The 6,515-nt window shown below is 44.6% G+C and overlaps 1 long non-coding RNA gene across 1 annotated transcript; it reads right to left on the reverse strand.

Annotated features, from left to right (window-relative positions):
* Positions 1-237: 237 nt before the first annotated feature.
* Positions 238-5,457, reverse strand: LOC113967064. The gene is made up of 3 exons (XR_003534081.1): positions 5,370-5,457; positions 4,812-4,859; positions 238-344 (listed from the first exon to the last, which is right to left on the reverse strand). It is a non-coding gene; the product is annotated as an uncharacterized LOC113967064 (long non-coding RNA).
* Positions 5,458-6,515: the final 1,058 nt, after the last annotated feature.

The following is a 6,515-nucleotide window of genomic DNA, read 5'->3' on the forward strand; positions in this document are numbered from 1 at the left end:
AGCTTTGGGGTGCTGCAGATACAATATGGGCTGCCTTGTTGAAGGCTCGAATTCAAGCCAGATCAGATCTCACTGCAATGAAATAGTAGAAATTTTATCATAAAATACGCACCACGCCCTCTCCCTGGATTTGTAGGGAGTTTGAAAGAAACCTTACACATTGGATTTACAGGGCATTTGAAAGAAACCTTACACACACTGGTTTGTAATGATGATGATGAACTTTCATTATCGTGCTCTAAATACAGAGGTCAGCCAGCAAGAGCATGGCAGGAACAAGAGGGTGTGTCCTTCCACACGTTAGCTGAATACACAGGACTTTCAAAGAAACCATTTCCTTTAAGCTGAAAAGAGGAAAAAAAATATTTGGGTTAATAATTTTGGGCTCCTCTCGCTGCAAACTCTCTGCTCAGAGGAAAAAAAAAGTGCAGTGAAAAGGCAGCGAAATAGCTGTAAAGGGCAGGTTTTGACCTGATAAAATTGGTGTGGTTATTTAGGGAGCAAGTTTTCATTAGGGTTGCTATAGCAATTGGAACAGTTTGACAAAACCTAATGAAGGATTATGACAGAAACAGAGAAAGATATAAGCCATCAAAAGCTGTAGGAAGAGAAGCTTCACGGGTTTCCAAGCAAAATCCCTCTGGAAGTAGCCTGATCTCCCTGGAAGATATCACAGTCATTTCAAACATCTCTCCAGGGTATTCAGTGAGCAGTGATAGCAATACAGAACCGAGTGCCCTCTCCACTGCAGAGTTACTCACAGATTTTCCCCTCTGAGAGCCACACTTAGTTATTAAGTGCTTTATTATAGCAACACTTGGCACTTGCATGGCACTGCTCATCACAGGGCACTGCAGAAGTTGCTCCTGATGCTGAGTGTTAACCTGCTCAAAGAGGTATCAGACACGTCCTGGGGCTGAGTAAACTGAGCCAGAGACATTAAAGGACCTTCCTGCAGCCTTTCCAGGGATGAAGCAGGGAAGGACACGATGTGGGGAGCTCCCAGAGCCCAAACAAACCCCACAGCACACGAGCAGGGGGGACCTGCAGAGCTCTGCCCCAGGGTGAGCAGCTGAGCTCCTGCTGCACAGCAGAGCCTCTCCGAGGTGGAAAATCAAAGCTGCTCTCTGGGGAGGTTGTTCTCAGCTCAAACCCTCCGTGGGGCTAAAAGTGATTCTCAGGAGCTGCATAACAATATTTATTCCATTATGGAATGCCCAGCACAGCCTCTCTCACTGGGTTTTCCCTCAGATCTGAGACTGAGAAAAAAACTTGCCTTCAGGTCAGCAGAGGAAATTCTAAACAGTTCTCAGCCAAGTCAGCAGGCACCCAGCTGTCCATCCCTCACCTGACTCACCTCCAGGTCCCTCTTGTTTTGCTCTGCCCTTATGGTCAGAGCCCTCATTTCCAAAGGTATTTGCAGACCTTCAGACCTCCAGCCAGCTCTTAGGGGGAGAACAGCACTGCTGTGAGGTGGTTGTGACCCTTGGCTCCATCACTGGGCAGAGCTTCATCAAGGGACAGACCCTCAAATGACAGACACCCACCTGCAGCAGGGGCTGAAACAATTCCTGCTTTGCTGGAGGCTTCTGAACAGTGTCTTTACAGCATAAAAATCTGAACCAACAATAAAACCTCTCCTTGACATGGCTTGACTGAAATTAATGGAGTTAAATGGAAGATAACTTAATTCTGGGCTTTTTGAAGCTGCTAACCCTAGAAAAGCCCCCAAAGCCTCCTAGAGTTGCCTAAGGAAACTATAAATCACGACTTGAATTTAAAAGTAAAATTCTTTCTTATTTTGCCAGAACTGGGGGATCAGGTCCTGGGCCAGCCAGGACCAAGCAGTGCAGTGGAGAACATGCAGAGCTTCCCTCTGCTACAGGAAATAACAGACCAAGCATGTTTCCCCAACATTTCTGCTAACAGCTCTATAAATGAATTGTCTCTGTTCGAATGTATCAGTCTGGTGTTGAGCGTCTGGAACGTGCCTGAGCATCGAAAAACGTATTTTGACATTAACTTTGTTTCTGGCAGAAAAACTGCAAAATATTTAACACGTTGGAGGCCTTGATGCATCAAGGCAGTTTGTTAACTGTGCTGTGGTGGCTCTGACTCACTGCTGAAAAATTACCTTCAGACTGCCTCAGTCAGACAGACGCAAAAGCAAACAGAGAGTTGGCTCTCTGGGGTCAGTGCAGAGGGCAGAGAGAGCACAGAACACTCAACTATTTACTGGTTGCTGCATTAAACCTCGTTTAATCTCCATCACAGGTGATGCCCCACTTGAACCAAAGCCATGAGCCTGCTGGGTGCTGTGTCTGTGCTGAATTTTGGCAAGGGCCTGGAGTGACAGGGCAAGGGGGAATGGCTTCCCACTGCCAGAGGGCAGGGATAGATGGGATATTGGGAAGGAATCCTTCCCTGGGAGGGTGGGGAGGCCCTGGCACAGATTGCCCAGAGAAGCTGTGGCTGCCCCTGGATCCCTGGAAGTGTCCAAGGCCAGGCTGGACGGGGCTTGGAGCAGCCTGGGTTAGTGGAAGGTGTCCCTGCCCATGGCAGGGGGTGGAACTGGATGAGCTTTAAGGGCCCTTCCAACTCAAACCATTCTGCAATTCTGTGTTTTCTCGCCCCAGACCTGGAGAAACACTGGTTTAAATTCAGAAGCACAAGCTTTTAATCTCCCTCCAGAAAGTTTTTCTTACTGTTAACTTCAATAACTCTGGCTATTTCTCTTTGTCATATCAGATGGCTGATCCCTCTATCAGGTTCAAGTCCTCAGCCTAAACGCTGGGCCACAGCATTCCCACTTAGCATTTAGACTAAAGACTCAGCACTGATAGGGGGATTAGACATTTTATATTGCCATGTTTCATATTCTAATGTGTTTGAGTCCAGACAGTGATTTCCTTTGCACGCTTTTGGATTGCTGCCTTTCAGTCTCAGTTTAAGTTGCTTCGTGCCTGCACAAAGGGATGGGGAAAATGGCATTTCCCAGCCAACGTGAGCACATAATGTGCTCTTGAGCAGAAAATGGAGAAGAAAAGACACTCTTTCCATTTTGCATTATTCATTCAGCTTCAGCTACTGCTCTTGATACCCATTGCAAGCACATGCAGGTGTGGGAGGGAGCTCCTGCCACCTATTTATCTCTTTGTCTTGCAGTTGGCCCAGCCTGGCTCACCAGTGAATGCCACTTTGGAGGCAACCATTGCTAATTTATGAGTTTCAACTCACATCTCCCTTGTTCAAAAGGAAGGTGATAAATTTAAAAGAGGTCCATAATCTAATCATTTCTACAGAAAAAGACTTAATACATGGAAGGGCATGAGCAAGTCCTAAAGATGAATATATAAAATTGTAGTGGTGAACATAAGAGGGTTGTATATTAATGATCTGCAACATTTTGTACAGAGAGATTACAGTTTGGTTCTCAGTTATAATATCCTTCCTTTCTGAATGAAAAGTCTTGCACAGTGATTACCAAGAAAAGGGAAAGGAACTTCTTTGTCTGGATGGGCTACAATAATACATTGTATTATTATTATTATTATTATAATATACACCTAATAAGGTCCTGTTTCACTTTTCATTTCTTAAAAGACTTTATTTTGGGTAACAAACCCTTACAGGACATTTGCAAAGAATCTAATGCCCAACACAGTGTTATCCTGACAGCACAAAGACATTTCTCTGATAGCATGAGGCAATTTGGAAAAACAAAAGAGAAAACAAACAAACAAAAAACTAGTGGTAAGGAGAAAGAAATTCTGGTTTCACTTCTTCAAAGGAATGGGGAAGGGAGGTTTTGTGATGCTTGAGGGAAGTAAACTCAGCAGGTGAGGATTTTAGATTGTTCCAAGCATGTCAGTGACAGAAGAATGAAAAACGTGCACTTACTTCTCTGTGGGAAAGCAAAAATCCACAGAGCTTGGGCCAGGTCTGCTCTAAGGAGGCTCTTGGTGTGGCAGAGTCAGGCCCCTGCCTGCTCAGAGAGGTGCTGAGTGGTTTGGCAGTGATGAAAATGAGAACTATGAATCCTCCTACGAGGGGTCATTCTGACTTCAGAACAGGCACCTACAAAATATGTGCATGTCTCAGGGTTCAAATCTAAACACAGCTTTTCATTTCATCATTAAGCTCAAAATTTATGATTTTAAAGTAACAAGGACCTGATTTTGCTGGAGAAAAATAACTATATCTGGGGGAAAAAAAAAAGTTTTCTAAAAAAAAAGCCCAGCCCCTCTGAGTGGGGAATTGCTCAGAAAACACGAGGAAACAACGATAACAACAGGAAACAAAGCAGGAAACTTTGATTAACTTAAAAGATAACAATCACAGCATCTCCCAAACACTTGCCTTCATTTCCCTGCCTGCCAAGCTTCTCTCTGCTATTAATGTTCACTCCTACACCTCCCACTTCTCCAGGGTCACCATGGAGTGACTGCCTACAATATGTTTGGCACAGTCTGGAGTGAAGGGGTCACAGCATTAGACTGTCATTTTCTTAGAGCTTCAAAACAGCCCTAAAAATAAGAAGTAGCAGCATTTGGGGGGAAGTTTTCAACATATGGCTACATGAGCAGATTTTAAACATATGGGCTATCAAATGCATTCAAGATGTGTTGAAGCCCATCCAGTGATCCCCAGTCAGTTATTACAGGAGATTTCATGAGATGAAGGGGAGAGGTGCCCTTTTCAGTCTCACAGCCAGTCCAGGGGCACTTCATCCACAGAAGGATTAGAATTCACCTCATTTAAAGGATATTCATTCATTTATCACCTGGGAATTTGTACAGTAAGAAACTCACCTTTGGGATTTCTCATCTTTGGTTCTCATCCTAAATAATATCCTTTTGCTATTAAAGAAAAAAAATAACAGTCAAAATATGCATTTAAATTAACTTCACACAGGACATACAGGTGAGCTGGTTCATCCACCCTCCCTTAAAAATGAAAGCAACAGGAGATATTGTGGATTGTATTATCCCACTGGGAGACAGAAATAAACCCTAATGCAGAAACTTAAATCACGACTCACAATTTACTAAAACAAAGCAAAACCAGAAGGAAATATTGTATCTTCTCTTTCTCTGGCAATATCTAACATTAAAATGACAGCAACAGCAACTCATAACTATGAAGAAGTAACTGATGAAAGTCGATTTTTTATGATACCAAAAAAATTTTATGTAAAACTATAACATTTTTTCCTCTAAGAACTATAGGGCTTCCTGTTGTCTTAAGTATTACAGTGAATCAAGAAAATTATTTGTTTGAGCAGCTGAACTAATGAGTGGCTTGTAGCAGCATTTTTCCCATAACACAACTCCAAGTAAAGACGTCTGTCTTGTGCAACAGATCCTCACCCAGAGAGCTGCCAGCAGTTGTCAATTAACTGTCATTTGTAGATTATTAACAACTAACTCAGAGAAGTTGCTTAGCTTGAGCATTTCAGTGATGGACTTCCAAAGAGAGAGGTTTTTCCTTCTGGTTCCCCCCCCCCAATCCTCTCCATTTCATTTTGCCTTTTCCTGAGCTTTGCCACCCACCCCTGGCAGCAGGTGAATGCAGCTCCTGCTGCAGGGGGTGTTATCCAAGTGCTCTCTGGGATTCCTTCACAAATGTCAGCTCTGGTGCTCGAGTCAGCTCCAGGGAATCAGGGGAGAGAACAAAATCCTGAATTTCTCCAGGAGCGCAGCTGAGATGCATCACTGGAAACCTGACTCTGCCCGGTGAAGACTCACAAACAGGTTCATAAATCAGACTGTGGGAAGAGAGGTCGTGGGGTGTCCCTCACTGGAGGTATTCCAGAACCATCCGGATGCAACCCTGGGCAATGTGCTCCAGGAAGACCCTGTTTGAGCAGGGAGGTGAGACCACATGACCCACTGTGGTTCCTTCCAGCCTGATCCACTCTGTGTTTCTGTGAAGTGGATAAAAGGCTGTTCACCTCCTGAAAATCAAATAGAATATGAGAGGGGAATTAGGGGCAGAGACCAGGCATGGTAGTTTAAAAGAAAAAAAAAAAAACAGAGAGAAAGAGAGAAAAAAAGACATTTTTGTAAAGAAACAGCACCGTGTTGGAAGAAAGCTCGTGCTCCAAGGGTAGCAATCCCTTTACAAACACCTCCCTTTGCAACCACCTCCTGTACATCCACACCAACTTCAGCAATGAAAGAATCAACAAACAGCTCACAGTTTCTGCCAGGTGACTTCCCCAGAGGGAACAGCTGGGGCTCGACATCCTTCACTGAGCTTTTGCTTTACAAGGTTCATTAACACTTACAGAGAGTGCAGAAAAGTTTGGGTTTCACCTCCAGCAACCTGCTCACGGGCACTGCTGGTCCCTGCCAGGCTGGGGAGAGGGAACAGCCAGGCTGGTGGCCAAGGGCTCTGCCACATTCCCAGGACACGGGAGGAGCAGAACAGACAGAGGGGGATGCACACGTGGCCTTTCCTACACCCCTCACGAGGGACAAACTGAATTCAGAGGCTGCATTAAGTGGAAGAGT

This window comes from Neopelma chrysocephalum, unplaced genomic scaffold, assembly GCF_003984885.1.
Source record: "Neopelma chrysocephalum unplaced genomic scaffold, ASM398488v2 Primary Assembly neopelma1_63, whole genome shotgun sequence".
In the NCBI taxonomy this organism is placed as follows: domain Eukaryota; kingdom Metazoa; phylum Chordata; class Aves; order Passeriformes; family Pipridae; genus Neopelma; species Neopelma chrysocephalum.